Source organism: Hevea brasiliensis, chromosome 5, assembly GCF_030052815.1.
Source record: "Hevea brasiliensis isolate MT/VB/25A 57/8 chromosome 5, ASM3005281v1, whole genome shotgun sequence".
Classification (NCBI taxonomy): Eukaryota; Viridiplantae; Streptophyta; class Magnoliopsida; order Malpighiales; family Euphorbiaceae; genus Hevea; species Hevea brasiliensis.
In genome coordinates, this window is record NC_079497.1 from 4,461,510 (window position 1) to 4,484,988 (window position 23,479).

At 34.6% G+C, this 23,479-nt stretch overlaps 2 non-coding genes and 1 pseudogene across 2 annotated transcripts; 1 reads left to right on the plus strand and 2 right to left on the minus strand.

Moving 5' to 3' along the window:
- LOC131180043 (germin-like protein subfamily 1 member 14) overlaps window positions 1–23,479 on the plus strand; it is a 63,567-nt pseudogene that overhangs the window by 1,162 nt on the left and 38,926 nt on the right.
- Window positions 7,735–7,841, minus strand: LOC131180388 (small nucleolar RNA R71). Its single transcript, XR_009149164.1, has one exon. It is a non-coding gene; the product is annotated as a small nucleolar RNA R71 (small nucleolar RNA).
- On the minus strand, window positions 22,630–22,737 carry LOC131180390 (small nucleolar RNA R71). The gene has a single exon (XR_009149166.1). It is a non-coding gene; the product is annotated as a small nucleolar RNA R71 (small nucleolar RNA).

Here is a 23,479-nt window from a genome sequence, read left to right on the forward strand (position 1 = left end):
CCATATAATATTCAAACAGTACATATATGGGAATTGATCGACTATATAGCTCTCTTAATCCAACCTCTGCCAGCGAGTACATCTCAAGTCAGACTTTCGCTTAATAGACCAAATGCGGAGGCCAGCGAGATCATCTCGAGTCATGCCTACCTCAACTTATCCATAAAAGGATTGGGTCCCAGCGAGTCAAGCTTCAGCCGCGTCTACCCGTCCTGTCCATATCCAATACCACACACCACGCGCACGCCAACATATGCACACTGCTCTAAATTACCATAAAACAAGATTCATAGCATTTCATCAAATAAAGATGCAGTATAAAACGTGTCTAGTATTTAACTACATAAATATATATTTATAAGGGATGCATGGACATGTCTAAACATATAATAATATTGAAATTATAATTAAAATCAATATTTTACTCACAGACGTGAACCGAGGTCATTGTGGCGGCTGGGCGGAGGAGAAAGGTTATTCCAGCTCACTTGAAAATTTCATTATAATTATTTAATATAATTGACTAAATACAAGCTTAAAAAAAATTAAAGACACCTTAAGTCGTGCCGAAAATCTGGCAGAGTTCTTCCTATACCTAAGACTTACCCAACCTACAAAAGGGCACAAAATTGTAACACCCCTATTTGCATAGCCTGGTATATTTCACTATTCCGGTGACCGGTGTCAGTCCGGACAATTAAGGAGATTAGAACCACGCTTAAGACAACTAGAGAAGCCATAAATACAAATAATTAGTAATTGCCAATTAGTTAAGTATAAATAAGAAAAATAGAACATAAGAAGTTAAACGAGCCGAGAGTCACAGCGATGGGTGACCATCTCGGAAACGACTGCGAAGCCATTTTAAACTCAAATTTCGAATCGTAAAATGTGACGCTGCGGTCCTTAGGACCATTACGAACACAGTGAAAAAAGAAAATCATGAAAAAGAACTTTTAAGCCAGTCAAATAATTAGGTCAGGGATCCGAAAGAAATACTAAATTATTTGCAAACCGGGATGAACCAGCGAGGGGCAATTTGGTCAATTGACTCCGAGAGCTGACTCCTGACCTAATTGTCAAATAAAATTGGAGAAAAGAAAACTTCAGGATCGAAAATTAAATTAAAGAACTAATAGAAAAAAATTAAAAAAAAAAGAAAAAGAGAAAATGAAAAAGTTAAAAAGGTGTAGGGATATGACATCATGCATGACATCATGCATGATGCCATAAATCCCATAATTTATAAATTAATTAAAATGAATTGTGGTCTTTCATAAGACATAAAAAAAGAAAGGAAAAGAAAAAAAAATCAATTGGTCTTCTCTCCAAAAGTTGCCGCCTCCCATCCTTCTCTCTCCCTCACCATTGCAAATCTCCATTAAAGCTTGCTTCAAGCTTTGAAAACACCATTAAACCTCAAATCCTTCCATACTTGCTTCACAAAAACTTGTTCTAGTCACTTGGGAAGGAGCTTGACAACAAAAAGAAAAAGAAAGGAAGAAGTTTTGAAGAAAAAGAAATTCTACATAAAAGGTTAGTAATCAAATTTGATAATTTGAGTTTGATTCTTACATTTCTAACTTATTGAGCTTGTAAATAAACTTAAAATGGAAAGAAAATTTGTTAAGGGATTATATAGAATTTTGGACAGCTAGGGTTTGGTTGGACAAAGTATAAATTTGTTTGAGCTAAACATGTTAGGAAGCTTAATTGAGTTAAGGGAGCATGTTTATAAGTGTTTAATTAGCTAAATGCAACAAATGACAAACTTAGGGTTTTAGACATTTGGGTTAGAGACCAAAAATGTGAAGAAGTGCTAAATGATGTCTTTGACATAGTTTAAGGGAAGAAATAGTCATTTGTGACCTAATTAAGTATATTAGAAGTGTTTAAATCAAAGCCAAATTCATATTGGGTATGCACCATGACCAAAAGTCAACTTTGAGGGACCAAAAATGGAATTTTACAAGTCCAATTGGTATGAGACCAATTGGGAATGAAAATAGGCACTAAATGACACAATTTTCATTTAGGAAGCATGCCCAAAAAGTGACCAAAACCTAATGAACAAATTGACCAAAGTTGGAAAATTGCAGGCTGCCTCTGTACAAACTGACCAAATGAATAGTGTTTGTTCATTTGATCATAACTCGAGCTAGGCAAGTCAAAATGACCTGAAATTTTACCAGTGGTTAGATGAGATATAGACCTAAAACTTTCATGAAGAACACAAACCCAAATTATGACATTAACCCAATCAAATTACTGAACAAAGTTGAGTTACTGAATCTGCAGAACTGCAGATTTGCCATTTGAACAGTAAAGTTTCAATGGCTATAACTCTCTCTAGAAAACTCCGATTTAGGTGATTCTTGAACCGATGGAAACCTAAGACATATTAGAACATTTCATATGAAGAAAATTAGACCAAATTATGGACTTAACTTGATCAAATTGCTGAATGAAGTTGGAGCATTAAATCTGCAGAACTAAATTCTGTAGCATGAACAGTAACTGCATTTTGGCTATAACTTGAGCTACAAAACTCCAATTGGAGTGATTCAAAAAGGAGAATAAACTTAAGACAATAGGAAACATTTTCTATGAAGGAAGTTTTGCCAAATTCCAACAGAAAAGTGACCAATAGAATAGTGCAACCTTAGACACCAAAAACTGAAATTGACAATTTTGCCTAAAAGACTTAAGTGTTGAGAAAATGACCAAAACCAATAAGTTTAGTGACCAAAATGTGATATGTGGGTGAAGTTGGAATTCCCATACCTATTAAGCTTTAGAAAGTCAACAATTTGACTTGAATAATGTAGTGAATAGTAACCCGAAACACAAAAATTTCAAGAACGTCGGGTTTAGCACATTAGAGCTAGGTAAAAGTGAAGTTAAATTTATTTTTGGATTTATACTAAGTTATGGTACTGAAACACTGTGAAACTATGTGTTTCAGCTGAAATAGACTTGGAAGCTCTGAGAGACTGAGTCAAGGCCTAGAAGCGACTCACGTCAGGTCTGTGCACAGTAGTTTTTATTTAAATATAAGATTCCTGAAAATTTGATTTCTTTTTGCGTTAATTATGAATTGTGTTGCCATTTATGATTGTGAATATGACTTTGAAAATTGACCAGATTTCTCATAAATTATTTGAATAAATTGTTTTGAACTGATTTTGTGTTCACACTTAGCATGACAGTATCACATTATTCCTCCTCCATTTATGGGGTTAAGATCGTTCATTTTTCTCCCTCTCTGGTTTACCAGTTGAGGTTGTAGATCGGATGAGTACTCATTAACTAGCTAGCCACCTCCCTCATTGATTTCGATTAGTGGGGTTGTAGATTGCTTTGTCGTGGTGTACAATACGGCATTGATCAGAAATTGTGTGTAATGACTTAAGTTGTGTATGAATTGGCAACACTGTGTTCTTAAATTATTTGACTAAATTGTGTTATTATGAGTTTTGATAATTGTGAAATGTGATTGAGAAAAATTTAAATTGTGTTTTGGCAATGAATGATTTATGTATTGTATTTTAAATTTTCGTTGTGCACCACTGAGTATTTTTATACTCAGCGATAGTTTAATTTATTGTCGCAGATAAGAGCAAGGAGAAAGCAGCAGAGTGAGTTGCGGGATTAACAAGAACTTCTTGATTATTTTTGTACGGGTATTGTTTTATACCATTGTAATTATTTTGATGTAAATACTGTAATGTCATAAATATCAATGTAAAGTGAGTAGTTGTATAATAAATTGTAATAATATTATTTTTGGATTTTATATCTGTAAAGTTAATTTGTGCATACAATATTGATGGAATGATATGAAATAGTTTGTTTTGAGAATTTTGAGATGTATTAACTTAAGAATATTTGGAGGTTGGGAGTTAGGAAAAATTTATTGGAAGTGCTTTTTATAGGTTTTGAAGAACGGTTTTCTCCAAATATAAATGAAACTCTATCAAAATTTTTATAAAATTTGTGGTAAAATTAAAATGGACAAAATTTTTACTAGTTTATAAGCTTTGAATAAATGATTTTAATTCCTACCAAAATGCTTACCACTTCCAAAATGCAAGAAAATAGTTTTAAAATCCCTTGTAGTGTACTTAATGAATTATCGGTAGGTGAAGTTCGGTAGTTCATTAGGTATTCTACGGGATCATGTTATGCCTTACAGAAGGGTAAGGTGTGACAAAAATACACTTCTATATCTACAAGTCTCACAACCAGAACTCAATCATATCACATGGCCCCTCTTGGGCCCATCCAAACTGTCAACAACCATAGTTTGAAAAATTACCATTTAGTCCCTACAACTAACCCTTTTGTAAAAACTACCCGAATGAGCTCTAAAAATTTTAAAATTTTGCCCTGTGGTCCTTAGCAATATTATTAAGCTAATATAAAAGGAATTATAATTTTCTAACCTACTACGAATATTTTATAGATTTTTAATCGAAATCATGCCTAGATAATTAAGAAAAATGAGAGTTCGAGTTTACCTATGCCAATTTCGACCCTTAGGACGCGTCCTGGACGTCTGAAAATGATGGGGTAGCCTATAATCTTGACCTACTTCTGAAGCGTTTCGGGTAGTTGGCTTGCCCGGCCTAAAATTGCAGACCCAAACAACTGTCGAATTTCCACAAAATGAGCATACCAATGCGAAGCTCATAACACGGGGGTTAATACATAAATTTTACGGAATTTATTAAGCTCATTTAATTCCGGAAAAAATACTGCAAAGTTTCATAGGATCCACTGGAAAATGATGTCAGAAAATTTTGAAATAGATATTGTCGCGAAGCTTTCATAAAGGGGAGCACTCTGGTACTCTTGAATTTTTCATGGGGTTCACGGTTTGCGAGAAATCTAGCCCAAAAGTCAAAATGGGCTAAAATTTCTCGAATAAGAATTGGACAAACTGTTAGATGGATTTTTGTGCTCTTGGTGTCTATGGAAAGCTCTTGAGGTGTAAATGGGTTTTGGGACAAGACCCGGTCCAATTAGTGGCCGAATCGGCCAAAATTTTCCTGGGAAGTTGAACCAGCGTGTTCGCGCAGGGGAGGTTTTTGGCATAATTTTCCAGTGACCTGAAGGCCAGCCGGCGGTGGGGGAGGGGCGGGGAAGGTCGTCGGTGATGGGGGGAGGTGAGGAGAGGGGAGGCGATGGCCGGCGCAGAGGGAGAGGGAGGAGAGAGAAATGGGAGGGAGAATTGGGGCATCGGGGAGAGAAAAGAAAAGAGAAGAAAAGAAGGAAGGGGACCGGTTCGATTCGATTCAGTTCGATTCGGCTGGTTCGATTCAGGATACCCGAAATTAAATTTTTGCTTTGCCTTGAGACAAAAAACGAGGCCCAAAAATTTCAGAAAATTCAGAAAAATTTATAGAGTCTAAATATATTTTTAGTTTTGCCACGTGGTGATACATGCATTTTGCATAGTCATTTAGGTTTAATTTCATAGCCATTTTATTTGATTGTTAGTCACTTTCAGCTAATTTTATTAGTTATTTAGATAGTTTTTCATGATTGTTAATTTTTAGATTAATTTGTAATTTTACTTTGTTTTGTTAGAAAAATGGTGTTTTTGAGGGACTAAAAAGAAATTATGCCAGTGAGGAGTGATTTCTACAGCCAAAGATATCACAAACAAGTTTGAAAGTTGAATTATGCAGTGGCCAAATTGCGCATAACTTGCCGTATAAGTTGTGCAGTTCTGCACAGGGAGAAGAAGTAATTTTCCATTCCTGCCGAAATATGCATAAGTCACTGCATGACTTATGCAGACTTACTCCTTACTTATGTAGCTTCACACAGAGGGCCCAGAAACCTGCCAAAACTGCATAAGGGATTGCATAACTTATGCAGTTTTATAGAGTCTTCATAATGAGCTGGCAGAAGATTTCCACATGAAAACACACCTCAAACACACCATTTTAGGGCTACTTGTTAGAAAAAGATATAAATAGGCCCTTATCTCATTTTAGAAAGGAGGAGGAAACATAAAAGGAAGCAGCAACAAGGGAAGAGTCAAAAAGAGGGAGCAAAACGTCACCTCTCCATTTCTAGACCAGATTTGGAGTTTTCTTTCCTTTCTTGCATATTTCCTACCTTTCTTGATTGGGTTTCTTAGTTCTTAGCTTAGATTAAAGATTTATTTCCATATTAACTAAGAGTTTCTTGTAAATATTATGGATAGTGAGTAGTTTTCATTAGATTCTGGAGTTAGGATGTAATATTTGAGATATTTTATGGATTTTGATTGGGTAATCCATATTTTGTGATTTTAATGAGTTTTATTCATTTCTTGTGTGCTCAATGACATGCTTAGTGTAGGATCCCATTAAGTGTTGTTCTTAATCCATGGTTGAAGCATCGAAAGGAGAAAATCTTGTGATAGATAATCAAGAAATTGGACTTAATTAACTTAGATCTAGAAATAGACTAAGGATTAAGAGGATTTATAGATTAATTAAGAAACTTAATGGGTCTTGACTAATTTGAACTCCACGAAACTAGGATTAAATTGATTAAGGCACTCTTTGTCCCACTCGAAAAGGTATTCAAAGGATTTAAGAATTAATCTCCTTAAAACTCGTAAGTTCCATAAGATTGGATAACCAATTTAAAAATCCCAAAATAGCTTGAATATGAACTCTCGAACTCCGGAATCCCCCTTTTTATCATTGTTAATTTCTAATTAAATTTAATTACTTGCCATTTTAAATCTTGCGATATTTCAATTTGCTTATTTTAATTTGATGCAAGTTTAGTTAAATCATTACATTGTTGAATAGATTATTAATTTTACACATATAGATTTCACACTTCAATATCTATCAATTTATTGCTTTAATTTCAAAAATAGTTCAAATTAGTCAATTTTCATATCAAAAATTCGATCATTAACATAACTCCTCGTGGGAACGATATCTTTTCTATAGTACTTGTACGACCCGTGCACTTGCAGTTGGGCCACATCAAGTTTTTGGCACCGTTGCCGGGGAGTTGTTTGTTTAAGATTGAATTCTTGATTATTTTAGTTGTTTATAGTTTTATCTTTGTTATCTTTTCATTTTGTGTTTGTTTGTTCTTTTTAGGTACTCTTAATCTTTTATGAGAAGAGCTAGAAGCACAAGTGACACATCCTTATTGTTTAATCTTGAAATTGAGAAATTTTGTAGAGCCAACAAGAAAGAAACTAGAAAAAGGAAAGAAGCCTTGAGAGAAACTGAAGTTGAAGCAGACATGGCTGATGAAAGAATTAGAATTGGTGGTGGTAATGCTGAAAATTATCTAAACAATGAAAATGCAGCCCAAGGTGAAGACGTTGTAAATGCTAATGTGCCTAGGGGAAGTATGATAGATCATGTTTTTCCTCATTTTGATGACTTGAGAGAGAGCATAGCAAGACTAAGAATTGATTCAAATAGCTACAAGATGGATTTTGGAGTTCTTTAAATGATTCAAAACTACCAATTTGGGGGACATCCTTCTGAAAATCCACACACACATCTAAAGAAGTTTGCTAGGATTTGTGATATGCAAAAACAACCTAGAGTATCTGATGATGTAGCAAGATTGAAGCTATTCCCATTCTCTTTGAAGGATAGAGCATTAGATTGGCTTGATTCTTTACCTCACAACTCCATTACAAATTGGGAGCAACTCACTGATGCATTTTTTGCACAATATTTTTCACCTGGAAAAACTCAAGAATTGAGGAATCAAATGACAGCTTTCAGACCAAGAGAAGATGAAACTCTCTATGAATCATGGATGAGATGGAAGGAGTTAGAGAGACAATGCTCACATCATGCCATTCCAAAATGGATGATAAATCAGAATTTTGACACCAATGTTCCTCCTACAATTAGAAGGATTATTAATGCTCAAACAGGAAGAGAATTTATTATGAAGCATAAAGATGAAGCTTATGAGCTATTGGAGAAAATTGTAAAGAATACTCATCTTTGGAGTAGTCCAAGAGGACAAGCTCCAACTCAAAAGAGGCAAGCTGCTGGAATGTATGACCTTGATCCATTCAACATGATTAATGCAAAGTTTGATGCTCTTACAAATGTTTTGGCTAAGAAGATGGAAGATTTAAGTATGTTGGTTAGTTCATCATCATCATCTGAAAGTTCACAACAAGTTGCTTATGCAGAAGGAACTACTAGCTGTGGAGTAGACTGTGGAGAGCAAGCTGCATATGTTGGTAATTATGGAAACAAACAAATGGGGAATCCTTACTCAAAAACTTATAATCCAACTTGGAGGAATCATCCCAACTTTTCATGGGGAAATCAACAAAGTCAAGTCCCAAATCAGAATCTTCAAACACAACAACAACAAGGAATTTCATATCAGCAAAATAGGCAACCATTGCCTAATTTTCAATAGAGAAACATGAATCCTGCACCTCCACCAAAACAGCAAGAGCAAAGTTTCACCACAGAAGCTTTATTACAACAGATGCTTGTTAACCAAACTAAGCATGATGAAGAGATGAGAGAGATGAAAGCAAGGCTAGAACAGATGCAAACATATAACAGAATGTTGGAAAATCAGATTGCACAACAAGCATCTTTCTCAGGTACCAAGTCTTTTGGAAAACTTCCAAGTCAACCGGAAAACCCAAGAGAGCAGTGTCAAGCTATTACTTTAAGAAGTGGGAAGGTTGTAAATAATGAGAAGAGTGAAAAAAATTGAGAAGAGTGAAAAACAAGAAAGTGAGAAAGAAAGTGCAGAAAAAGGTAAAGAGAAAATTAAAGAGAAAGAAGAGAAGTATATACCTCCAGAGGCTTACAAACCATAACTTCCCTTTCCACAAAGATTTCAAAAAGCCAAGCTTGATAAACAATTTGGAAAGTTCTTAGAGGTTTTGAAGAAGCTATACATAAATGTGCCTTTTATTGATGCTCTTTCACAAATGCCCTCTTATGCAAAATTTTTAAAAGAAATTCTCTCAAACAAGAGGAAACTTAAAGACCATGAAACTATGGCTTTGATAGAAGAATGTAGTGCCATACTCCAGAAGAAACTTCCTCCTAAGCTTAAAGACCCTAGAAGTTTTTCAATTCCATGTCATATTGGAGAATCACGTTCTACAAAAGCTTTATGTGATTTAGGGGCTAGTGTTAGCCTTATGCCCCTCTGCATTTATGAGAAGCTCAATATGGGAGATCTTAAACCAACCCACAATTCTCTTTAGTTGGCAGACAGATCAATTAAGTATCCAGAAGGGATCTTGGAGAATGTGCCTCTGAAGGTTGGGAAGTTCTATATGCCTATTGACTTTGTCATCTTGGACATGGAAGAGGATTCTAATATTCCAATTATCTTGGGAAGGCCCTTTCTAGCTACAGCAGGAGCATTGATTGATGTTAAGGGAGAAAATTTGACTCTTAGAGTTGGTGAAGATCAATTGGTCTTCAATATTTATAACACTATGAAGAAGCATCATTCTGAAGCTGATACTTGTTTGAGAATTGATATCATTGATGAGCTGGTTGAAGAACACTTCAGAAAGAGATATCCAGAAGATCCACTTGAAAATTGCTTGGTTCATGGAGGAAGCATAGACTATGATAACCCTCATGTGGCTGCATATGCTCAACATTTAGAGGGTAGTCCACCATTCATTTTTGCTCCAATTTTTCAACTCACATAAGAGGAAAAAGTCGAATCTAAGCAACCATCATTCAAGGAAGAAGATGCACCTAAGGTAGAACTTAAGCAACTTCTTTCTCAGCTCAGGTATGAATTTCCTGGCCCCAATAACACTTATCCAATAATTGTAAATGCAAACTTGAGCACTTTAGAGGTTGATAAGTTGTTAAGAGTGTTGAGGCAATTTAGGAAAGTTTTAGGATACACCATAGATGACACTAAGGGAATAAGTCCACACTTTTGCATACACATAATTATTTTGAAAGAAAATTGTAAGCCATCTATTGAACATCAGAGGAGGTTGAACCCAAATATGAAAGAAGTTGTTAAAAAAGAAATTTTGAAGTTACTTGATGTACGGATCATATATCCTATCTCAGACAGTACTTGGGTGAGTCCAGTACATGTTGTCCTTAAAAAAGGTGGAATTACAGTGGTCAAAAATGAAAATAACGAATTAATTCCCACTAAAACAGTGACTAGTTAGCGAATGTGCATAGATTACAGAAAATTAAATATTGCCACTAGAAAATATCAATTTCCACTTCCCTTCATTGATCAAATGTTAGAAAGACTGGCTAGGCATTCTTATTTTTGCTATTTAGATGGGTATTCAGGATTTTTCCAAATCCCTATCCATCCAAATGATCAAGAGTAAACCACTTTTACTTGTCCATATGGAACCTTTGCTTATAGGAGGATGCCATTTGGGTTGTGTAATGCACCAGCCACTTTTCAAAGGTGCATGACGACAATCTTCTCAGATTTCATTGAAGATATAATAGAGGTTTTTATGGATGATTTTTCTGTTTATGGATCTTCATTTGACATATGCTTGGCTAACCTTTCTAAAGTTTTGCAGCGATTTGCAGATACTGACCTTGTGTTAAACTGGGAAAAGTGTCATTTCATGGTTCAGGAAGGGATAGTACTTGGACGTTTGGTGTCTAACAGAGGAATAAAGGTTGATAAAGCCAAAGTTGAAGTGATAGAGAAGATGGCTCCTCCTACCAATGTCAAAGGAATTCGAAGTTTTTTAGGACATGCCAGGTTCTACAGACGCTTTATCAAGGATATTTCTAAAATAGCCAAACCTTTGTCTATTTTGTTAAGTCATGACATACCATTTGTATTTGACCAAGAGTGTTTGGATGCCTTTTGTAGGTTGAAGCAAGCTCTTATCATTGCACCAATCATGCAACCGCCTGATTGGAGCCTACCTTTTGAAATTATGTGTGATGCTAGCAACTATGCAATTGGAGCTGTTCTTGGTCAAAAAAAGGACAAAAGGGCTTATGCTATTTATTATGCTAGTAGAAAACTGGATGAGGCTCAAACAAATTATGCAACAACTGAAAAGGAATTCTTAGCAATTGTCTTTGCATTGGAAAAGTTCAAACCTTATATTATTGACTCAAAGGTGATTATATTTTCAGATCATGCTGCTATTAGGTATTTACTTCATAAAAAGGAGGCTAAACCTAGGCTCATTAGGTGGATTTTGATGCTACAAGAGTTTGATTTGAAAATTAGAGATAAGAAGGAAGCTGAAAATGTAGTTGCGGATAATCTTAGTAGGTTGAAATTGGATGATGAAGAAATGGATGAAGTCCTTATTGATGAGTTTTTCTTGGATGAACAACTTTTCTCTCTTGTTGCTAAACTACCTTGGTATGCAGACTTGGTGAATTATCTATCTTGTGGAGTTTTACCTCTAGGAATGACATGGCAACAAAAGAAAAAGTTTTTGCATGAGGTAAAATTTTATAGATGGGATGATCCTTTACTTTTTAGGAGATGTTGTGACGGTTTAATAAGAAGATGTATTCCTGATGAGGAGATATAGAGTGTTATGCATCATTGCCATGCTTCTGATTATGGAGGACGCTTTGGAATCTCTAAAATAGCTAGTAAAATTCTGCAGGCTGATTTCTTTTGGCCAAACCTTTTTAAGGATGTGAGGAAATTTGTGTTAGAATGCGATAAATGTCAAAGGAGTGGAAATCTGTCAAAAAGAGATGAAATGCCCCTAAATAATATTCTTGAGGTGGAATTATTCGATGTATGGGGAATAGATTTTATGGGCTCATTTCCTCCTTCATATAGCAATAAATACATTCTAATTGGAGTTGACTATGTGTCAAAGTGTGTATAAGCTATTACAACTCTAACTAATGATGCTAAGGTGTTACTGAAATTCTTGAGGAAATTTGTCTTGAGTAGATTTAGAGCTTCAAGGGCTGTAATTAGTGATGGGGGTTCACATTTTTGTAATAAGCAATTTGAGAGCTTAATGAGGAAGTATGGTGCAGTGCACAAGATAGCTGCCCCATACCATCCTCAAACTTCGGGACAAATTGAAATTTCTAATAGGGAACTCAAACATATCTTAGAGAAAACAGTGAGTAATTCTCAAAAAGATTGGTCTGTCAAACTAGATGATGCTTTATGGGCATATAGGACTGCTTACAAAACCCCTATAGGAACTACTCCCTTTAGGTTGGTGTATGGTAAGTCTTGTCATTTACCTGTGGAGCTAGAACATAGAGCATATTGGGCCATTCAGACCTTGAATTTTGATATCAAGCAAGCTGGTGAGAAGAGGCTATTGCAACTTAATGAGCTTGAAGAATTGAGGATGGATGCCTATGAAAGTGCCTGTATTTATAAAGAAAGAACTAAAGTTTGGCATGATAAGCATCTTAGGAAAAAGGAATTTAAAGAAGATGATTCAGTTTTGTTGTTCAACTCAAGATTGAAATTGTTCCCAGGAAAACTTAAATCAAAGTGGACTGGTCCATATAGAGTTTCTAAAGTTTTTCCTTATGGAGCAATTGAAATTTGGAGTGAAAAATCTGGGAATTTTAAGGTCAATGGACATAGATTGAAACATTACATAACTGGAGACCCAATAAAGGGAGCAAGCTGTTATAAGCTTTCTGATCCCTCACCTCCTTTTTAGTGAGATGCATGAAGAGTCCAGCTAAGGACTATAAATTAGCGCTCTTGGAAGGCACCCCAATTTCTTTTATTTTGCTTCTGTTGATTTACTTTTATTTGCATTACTTTTGTTTTTGTCTTAAATCTCTCCAAATTCAATTTTAGACATTGTTGAATTTTGTCTTTTGTAGATATATTTCAATGGATGAAGGTTGTTGCACTGCTAAGGAGTAACTCTTAATCAGATATTTTATCCATTAACTCTCCCAAGATTGGTTTATTTTCATTGCATAACCTGTGCAGGACCCCTTCTTGACTTATGCAGAAAATTTTCAACAAAAAGGGTCTGCAGCATATGGTATTTGCTTCTTTGTTGAGGTTGGGTGTGTAACTTTTATGTAATTGTGCTTATCATGTTAATATGATGGTAAGTGGGTCATTTTAGTAGTTCTGAACTTAATTGGGTTGTGTGATTCAATGTGCACATGCTGCATTTTCTTAGCATAGCTTGGAGAGTCTATTTTCTTTTATGGATAAGTGCAATTTTGTGCAGATTTTATTGAGCTTTAATGTGCTAGAATGTTAATTTGCAGGGTTTGAGTTGAAATGGCATAACTCATATATGTCTATTGTGCAGAACTTTCTTCTACAAGCTTGTATGGTGCAATTGTTATGGACTCTGGATACATTAATGTGTTTTTTATGATAATTTCTCATGATTTATACTTCACAGGGTTACATTTCTTCATTCTTGTGTATTTTTCAAACTTGCAAAGCATTTTTATTGTAATCTGAATCTTGTTGAAATGTGCATAAGTAACTGCATAACTTATGCAGCTTTCAGGTCTCATTTTTTTGCCATTTTTCTTTTCTGTCAAAACCTGCATAAGCTCTTGCATAACTTATGCAATCCTGTATAACCAAATTTTTGCCATTTCATTTCTTACCGAAATCTACATAAGGGTGTGCATAACTTATGCAATTATGCACTGCCACATTTTTGCCAATTTTCAATTTCTGCCAAAACTTGCATAAGTGTGTGCATAACTTATGCACTCTTGCATAACTTCAAATCTTGCATTTTCATTTCTGCCAAAATCTGCATGACCAAGTGCACAGCTTATGCACTTTTGCATTACCAATTTTTCAAACTTCCCATTTTCTACCAAAACTTGCATAAGAGAGTGCATAAGTTATGCACTTTTACACGACCAACTTTTCACACTCCCATTTTCTGCCGAAACTTGCATAAGAGAGTGCATAAGTTATGCACTTTTGCATAACCAATTTTTCAGACTTCCCATTTTCTATCGAAACTTGCCTAAGAGAGTGCATAAGTCATGCACTATTGCATAACCAACTTTTCACACTCCCATTTTCGGCCGAAACTTGCATAAGAGAGTGCATAACTTATGCACACTCATTCTCCCCTTATGCAGAAAATCGCACGTCCTGTGCAAATCAAAATTTTTGGCACCCCATTTTCCCACCTCCCACTTCCCGTCGTTTCTGTTCACAACCTCCCTCCTGTTCATTTTTCTCAGCATTAATCCTTCTCCCCACACCCCCTTTTTCGCTGACCGAAACCCTAATATCCCTTTCTCTCTTTTACTTTCTTCTTCCCTCCTCGATTCCCACCATCATCAACCACCGCCATGGAAACATCTCCCCCTTCCCCTCAAGGCCCTCCTCTCCAATTCATGCCCCTAGCAATTCAAGCCCCCAATCCCGATTCTCCTCCACAACAAACCTCTCCACCTCCTCCTACATCCACTTATAAGAGGAGAATCCGTTCGAAATCAACCCGACCCATGGCCTCTACACCACCTCTCACAAAACAAAAAGACCCACCTGTTACTCCACTTTCAGAGCCTACACCCAAAAATCCCAGAACTTTGGCTTCCACACGACAAGGGGTCGATGATTCTACCTCAACCCCACAAGCCAAATCTCCCTCCTCTAGCAAGAAGCAATCTTCAGCAGCAGCCAGCTCCATCCAGTCCTCTAGCAGCGCCTTTGGACAAGGGCAAAACCATAGAAATAGATTAATTTTTATCTTGCTTTTGTTCAACTTCTAGGAGTTTTTCTTTTTAGATGTGTTGAAACAATTTTAGTTTGTCTTGAATTCTATTTTCTTGAAGTTCAATTGGATGGCTATTCCATTAGTTTTTCATTGCTTCTCATTGCCTTTACTGCCCTTTTGTGCATACTTGTCAATACATTATACATATTTACATACCTCTGCTGGTGTTTTCAAGTTTTTCATGATATATCATTATGCTGCAGCTTTTCAATATACTGCACAGGCTATGAAACTACTTATGCAAATGTTCTGCATAGCCTGTGCAGTCCCTTATGCAACTCATGCTATACTATACAGCTTATGCACTCTCCTTATGCACTTGTTCTGCAAAGCATTTATTCTGCATAACTTGTGCAACTTTCTTATGCATCACCATCATCTCTTGAATTCACATTTTAAATGCTAAAACACTGCTTTATACCAGGTAACTCTTTCTTTTTGCTCTTAAATTTAACTATTCCTGGTTATTCCTCTTTGATTTGAGTTTTCATATTGCACTGCCTTAGACATTGAGGACAATGTCCAATTTTGAGTTTAGGGGTGTGCATTTTGATTTTTGCTACATTTTTATCATTTTGAGTGTAGGAACATCTCATCCCATTCCATTTATATATATATTGTAAATATTTTACATACACATCCATACATACATATACATAACACATTCACATACACATTATACATCACTTAGAAGTTGTACACATTACACACAAATAGATTTCCTCCATTTAGTTAATGCATTGCTCATTTTTAAAAATCATGCATCATGAAATAAAATCTTTTGCCAAATCCCTTGAGTATTGAAAAGTTGCCTATGAGAGTGATTTGACTTACCTTAAGTTGGGTTTGTGGATTGAAAGTTTCCTAAAAGGTGCAAAGTTTTGAAGTGTTTATCCCTTGCCTATATCTTCTTAGCCAAAAAGCCACCCAACTAGTCCTTTAGAGATTGGAGTGTTTAGAGGGAGTTATTGGATATAAGGTAGTCAAATGATGTCTCACCAATCCTAGAACAAATTTTCTAAACCTTTCAAGGCGAAATACTAGCTTGTACTTGAAAAGAGAGATGATTAGGCATTCTTTGATTTAAATATTCTCATTTTAAACCTTTGGCCTTTTTCCTAATTAAAATTAACCCTTGCAAACCCCTTTGAGCCTTTATATTCCTAATTTTTCTTGAAACCCTTATGTTACCTAGCCAATGAACCAAACACTCCAATTCTTTTCATAAGAATAATTATTTATAATATTAGGTACACTTTATACTCATTAAAAAAAAAGAAAAAAAAGAAAAAAATATATAATAATGAAAGGGAGAAGAAATGCTTGTCATCTTATAAAAGTGCTAGTATACATGCTTTTCACTATTGTTATTCAAATTGAAAGAAATCCACCCAAAGCAATTAAAAGAAATGAGTTTGGGGGTGGCATTTTTAGGGACAATCATCAAGAGAAAATACAAGATACAAGTTTAAAGTATCAAGGTATCCCTCCATTTTATGTATTTTGTAAAATATGCTAGCACTTGAAAATTCTCATTGTGTATTTCTCTCCTCTTTATATATATATATATATATATATATATATATATATATATATATATATATATATATATATAATAAAAAAATAAAAAAGAGAAAAAAAATAATAAGAAGTGTACCTTATGTTCTCAAGATTGAGAATATTCTCATGCTTTGAATCCTTTTTACCCTTATTCTTCTTAATCTCATTTTGCACCCCATAGCCCTATTATATCCCTAAAAAGACTTTTGATCTCTTGATAGTACTTACTACATTAGTGGAGATAGGAGTAGGAAATTTGCCTATGGGATTGGAAAATTATCTATTCACTCATTAAATTCCATCAATCTATATAGAGACACTTTAGCTATTGATTGTTCTAGAATTCCTTTTGAGCATGACTCTCTCTTTTGATTGGTTGGTTTGGGAATTTTAGATGATAATTGACTTGATGGCTAAGCGGTGAAAGCTTGGATAAGCATTAAATTCTTTTGCATCTTGAAGGATGGGTATATGGATTGTTGGTGTGGCTAAAGGTATGTTAAGTTACTTTAATAAGTGATTTTCATAGCTCTTTGGACAAGGCACCCCTAAAAATTACATTATGTTTTAAAGTTTGCTTGAGAACAAGCAAAGACTTGAGTTTGGGGGTATTTGATACATGCATTTTGCATAGTCATTTAGGTTTAATTTCATGGCCATTTTATTTAATTGTTAGTCACTTTTAGCTAATTTTATTGGTTATTTAGATAGTTTTTCATGATTGCCAATTTTTGGATTAATTTGTAATTTTACTTTGTTTTGTAGGAAAAATGGTGTTTTTGAGGGACTAAAAAGAAATTATGCCAGTGAGGAGTGATTTTTACAGCTAAAGATATCAAAAACAAGTTTGAAAGTTGAATTATGCAGTGGCCAAATTGCGCATAACTTGCCGCATAAGTTGTGTAGTTCTGCACAGGGAGAAGAAGCAATTTTTCCATTCTTGCTGAAATCTGAATAAGTCACTGCATGAAGACTTACTCCTTGCTTATGCAGCTTCACACAGAGAGCCCAGAAACCTGCCGAAAACTGCATAAGGGACTGCATAACTTATGCAGTTTTATAGAGTCTTCATAATGAGCTGGTAGAAGATTCCCACATTAAAACACACCTCAAACACACCATTTTAGGGCTACTTGTTAGAAAAAGATATAAATAGACCCTTATCTCATTTTAGAAAGGAGGAGGAAACATAAAAGGAAGCAGCAGCAGGGGAAGAGTCAAAAAGAGGGAGCAAAATGTCACATCTCCATTTCTGGACCAAATTTGGAGTTTTATTTCCTTTCTTGCATATTTCCTACCTTTATTGTATTGGGTTTCTTAGTTCTTAGCTTAGATTAAAGATTTATTTCCATATTAACTCAGAGTTTCTTGTAAATATTATGGATAGTGAGTAGTTTTCATTAGATTCTGGAGTTGGGATGTAATATTTGAGATATTTTGTGGATTTTGATTGGGTAATCCATATTTTGTGATTTTAATGAGTTTTATTCATTTCTTGTGTGCTTAATAACATGCTTAGTGTAGGATCCCATTAAGTGTTGTTCTTAATCCATGGTAGAAGCACCGAAAGGAGAAAACCTTATGATAGATAATCAAGAAATTGGACTTAATTAACTTAGATATAGAAATAGACTAAGGATTAAGAGGATTTACAGATTAATTAAGGAACTTAATGGGTCGTAACTAATTTGAACTCCACGAAAGTAGGATTAAATTGATTAAGGCACTCTTTGTCCCACTCGAAAGGTTATTCAAAGGATTTAAGAATTAATCTCCTTAAAACCTATAAGTTCCATAAGATTGGATAACCAATTCAAAAATCCCAAAATAGCTTGAATATGAACTCCCGAACTCCGGAATCCCCTTTTTATCATCGTCAATTTCTAATTGAATTTAATTACTTGCCATTTTAAATCTTGCCATATTTCAATTTGCTTATTTTAATTTGATGCAAATTTAGTTAAATCATTATATTGTTGAATAGATTATTAATTTTACACATATAGATTTCACACTTCAATATCTATCAATTTATTGCTTTAATTTAAAAAATAGTTCAAATTAGTCAATTTTCATATAAAAAATTCAATCATTAACACAACTCCTTATGGGAACGATATCTTTTTCTATATTACTTGTACGACCCATGCACTTGCGGTTGGGCCACATCACGTGGTCTTTAAATTAATTTGTAAAAATTAACAAAGTTTATTGATTTTGAAAAAATCAAACTCGATTACTAAAATTCAAATAATTTCAAATAATTTCTCAAAATTTTAATAAAATAAAATATTATATTTACCCATAAAATAAGTAATTTAAAAATTAGAGATGTTACACTGATGTTCTGGCTAATGCCTTCTAGCTGGATAAGAAAGTTGTCAAAAATCTTCGGGTGAAGTTTGGTGACAAGTAGGGTGACATGCAATAATAATAATAATAATAATAATAATAATAATAATAATAATAATAATAATAATAATAATAATAATAATAATAATAATAATAATAAAAGAACAGTAACCTTAATTGCTTGATAATGTTGTTCAATATTCCTTGTTGTAATTCCATGATTAGAATAAAACGAAGGAATGGTTTCCTATCACGTGCTGTTTTCTATGTTCATTTTGGATGTAGTATGAAATATTGGAATTTTGTCATATAAGCTTTTCTGCTATTTTTCATTTCGGTGGACCAATTTCAATATCTATTGAAAGTTGGCTGACAATTAAATTGTCAATTCTGATTACCAGAGAAATAGATCGGGCCTAATTTCACGTCAAAAGTTAAGTCAACTCTTATATTTAGCATAAATTGACAATGCACGTCTCACATCCAAGTATGAACAATTGCAAGCATGAACATCTGCGAGGCTTTGATACCATATAAAAAAAATGGATCAGACCTAACTCTATTCCAAAAACTAACTAAAGGGAATGAAGTTTATTGAGTCTTATATTTATCACAAATTATTTATCTCAAACCAATGTAAGGTAACATTATCCCATAGTTATGGGCCTCACCCAGAAATTTTTTAAAATAAAATTTAAATACATTTGTGTTTTGACCCATATAAATGATAAATCGAAATATGATTCAATCAAAGTGATGTTTAAAATTAAGGTAATCCAAATTTGATAGTAAAAAAGGTAAAAAGAAGCTTACGTCACACTTGAAATGGATACATCACTATTACATTTTAATTGTAATCAAATAATTAATTCATTATTAATTAGTCTGACTCATCCAATCCAGTTAATCAAATACATGATAACACATCAACTTCACTTTTCAATCCAAGGACCCTCATTATGTTTAACCAATAAATTATGACATTTAGATTGCTTCTTTTTGTTTAGTAATAAAGAAGATTGGGGACACCAATTTGGGCTTTGCTGTACTAGAAAGGAAGGGAATGAACTCAAATTAATTTTTCCAAATCAAATATTACACCATTGATACATGCATTTTGCATAGTCATTTAGGTTTAATTTCATGGCCATTTCATTTATTTGTTAGTCTGTAACACCCTAGGCAAATCCCACATCGGCAAAACACGAGAGAGATGATGCTGGGTTTATAAGTTGGTGGTTCGTAACCCCTAGTAACGCGTTTTAAAACCGTAAGGGCTTCGGCCAAGAGCGGACAATTTCACTAGTGGGCCAGGCCATTACATTTGTGGTATCGAGCGCTCGCGTGCGACCTTGAACGATGGTGGGGCAAACCTCAGTGAGGACGCTGAGTCCCATAAGGGGGGTGGATTGTAACACCCTAGGCAAATCCCACATCGACAAAACACGGAAGAGTGTAATGGCCCGGCCCACTAGTGAAATTGTTCGCTCTTGGCCGAAGCCCTCACGGTTTTAAAACGCGTCACTAGGGGTTACGAACCACCAACTTATAAACCCAGCATCATCTCTCCCGTGTTTTGCCGATGTGGGATTTGTCTAGGGTGTTACATAGTCACTTTTAGCTAATTTTATTAGTTATTTAGATGGTTTTTCATAATTATCAATTTATGGGTTAAATTGTAATTTCTTTTATTTTATAGGTGAAAATGGTGTTTCTGAGGGACTAAAAAGCAATTTTGCCAGTGAGGAGTGATTCCTATAGCCAAAGATGTTAAAAATGAAGCTTGAAAGTTAAAAACAAAGCTTGAAAGTTGAAAAATGCAAAGTGACCAAAATGTGCATAACCTGCTGCATAAGTTGTGCAATTCTGCATAAGGAGAAGAAGTAAATTCTTAAACCTACCGAAATCTGCATGACTTACCTGCATAACTTATGTAGGTTCATGCTCTGCTTATGTAGCTTCACAGAAAACTACATAACTGATGCAGTCTCACACTCTACTTATGCAGCTTCATGGAAGAGCACCCAAACTTGCAGAAATCTGCACAACCAGCTGTATAACTTATGCAGTCTTACGCCTCACTTATGTAACATCATGGGAAGCACTTGGAATTACCAAATTTGCTCAGAATCTACATAGGAAGCTTGCACAACTTGTGCAAGTCTTCATAATGAGCTTGCAGAAGAATTTTTACACATGAATCCCTTCCTTAAACACACCATTTTTAGGGTTATTTGTCAGAAAGTATAAATAGTGCCCTTGCCTCATTTTTGGTGATAAAAAGAAAGAGAGGAAGAAAAAAAAAGGGGCAGAAAAATAGAGGAGCAGTCGACTTTCATTCTTAGGGAGCAGAATCCAGATTTTTCTACTCTTCTTCACCATTTTCTACATTTCTCCAACCGGGTTTCTTTAGTTTTAGTTTATTTTCATGATTTATTTCCTCTTTTACTTAGAGTTTCTTGTGTTAAACATGGATTGTGAGTAGTTTTCTTTGATTCTGGAGTAAGGGATGTAATATGTTAGTTATTTTTGTTGATTTGAACTGGGTTAGTCCCTATTTAATGAAATTTATAAGATTTAATCCATTGCTTGTGTGCTTATTCACATGCTTAATGAAGGGCCCCATTAAGTTATGTTCTTAATCCTTGGTTGACGCACCGAAAGGAGAAAACCAAGTGATAGTTAATCAAGAAATTGAACTTAATTAACTTAGATATAGAAATAGACTAAGGGTTAAGAGGGTTTTAATAGATTGATTAAAGAACCTAATGGGTCTTAGTTAATTTTAACTCTACGAAAGTAGGATTAAGTTAAGGCATTCCTTGTCTCACTCGAAAGAGTTTTCAAAGGCTTTTAGAATTAATCTCCTTTAAACCCATAAATTTCATGGATTGGGCTAGCTAGGGAAATTCCCAAAACGACTTAAATATGAACCCTTAACTCCAGAATCGTCTTTTATCAATTATTGCTTGGAATTTTACTTTTGAGTGTTTAGTTTAATCTCATTTTATTAATTTTCATTATTAATATTATCAATTTCTTTATTTTGTGAATTATTAAATTAGTCATTATTTGAATTTAGTTTTGCATTTTCATACCTTATGCTTCAAATTCCCAAATTTCTTTTATTTATTTGATTAAAATACAATTTTAACATATTTTATTTTACATCAAAAATTCAATTGAAAACACAACTCTCCGTGGGAATGATATCTTTTTCTATACTATTTGAATGACCCGTGCACTTGCGGTTCGGACACATTAAGATTTTGGCGCCGTTGTCGGGGAGTTGTTTGTTTAAGATTGAATTCTTAATTATTTTAGTTGTTTATATTTTTTTTTTTACTTTTGTTATCTTTTCATTTTTTGTGTTTGTTTGTTCTTTTTAGGTACTCTTAATCTTTTATTAGAAGAGCTAGAAGCACAAGTGACACATCCTTATTGTTTAATCCTGAAATTGAGAAATTTTGTAGAGCCAACAAGAAAGAAACCAGAAAAAGGAAATAAGCCTTGAGAGCAACTAAAATCGAAGCAGAAATGGCTGATGAAAGAATTAGAATTGGTGGTGGTAATGCTAGAAATGATCGAAACAATGAAAATGCAACCTAAGGTGAAGAGGTTGTAAATGCTAATGTGCCTAGGGGAAGTATGATGGATCATGCATTTCCTCATTTTGATGATTTGAGAGAGAGTATAGCAAGACCAAGAATTGATGCAAATAGCTACAAGATGGATTTTGGGGTACTACAAATGATTCAAAATTTCCAATTTGGGGGACATCCTTCAGAAAATCCTCATACTCATCTTAAGAAGTTTGTTATGATCTGTGACATGCAAAAGCAGTCAAGAGTGTCTGATGATGCAGCAAGGCTAAAATTGTTTCCATTCTCCTTGAAAGATAGATCATTGGATTGGCTTGATTCTTTACCTCACAACTCAATTACAAATTGGAAGCAGCTCACTGATGCATTTCTTGCCCAATACTTTCCACTTGGAAAAACTCAAGAGTTGAGGAATCAAATGATTGCTTTTAGACCAAGAAAAGATGAGACTTTTTATGAGTCATGGATGAGATGGAAAGAGTTGGAGAGACAATGTCCACATCATGCCATTCCTAAATGGATGATAAACCATAATTTTTACACAAATGTCACTCCTGCTATCAGAGGAATCATTGATGCTCAAACTGAAGGGGAATTCATCATTAAGCATTAAGATGAAGCTTATGAGTTGTTAGAGAAAATAACAAAGAACAGTTATCTATGGAGTAGTCCAAGAGGGTCAACTCCAACTCAAAAAAGGCAAGTTGCTGGAATGTATGAGCTTGATCCATTAAACATGATCAATGCCAAATTTGATGCACTCACTAATGTCCTTGCTAAGAAAATGGAGGATTTAAGTATGCTAGTCAGTTCATCATCATGTTTTGGAAGTTCTCAATAAGTTGCTTGTGTAGAAGGAATAATGAGTTGTGGAGTAGACTATCCTTCATATGCTTGGAGGAATCATCCCAATTTTTCATGGGGGAATCAGCAAAATCAATCTTCAACTCAGAACTTTCCACCACAACAACAAAGGCATCAATACCAACAACCTAGGCAACCACCACTTGGTTTTCAACAAAGGAATGCAAATCCTGCACCTCTACCAAAACAGCAAGAACAAGGGTCCACAACTGAAGCTTTGTTAAAATAAATTCTTACCAATCAAATTAAGCTTGATGAGGAGATGAGAGAGATGAAAGCAAGGCTTGAACAGATGTAAACACACAATAGGATCCTAGAAAATCAAATTGCACAACAAGCAAGCTCCTCAGGTACCAAATCAATGGGAAGACTTCCTAGTCAGATAGAA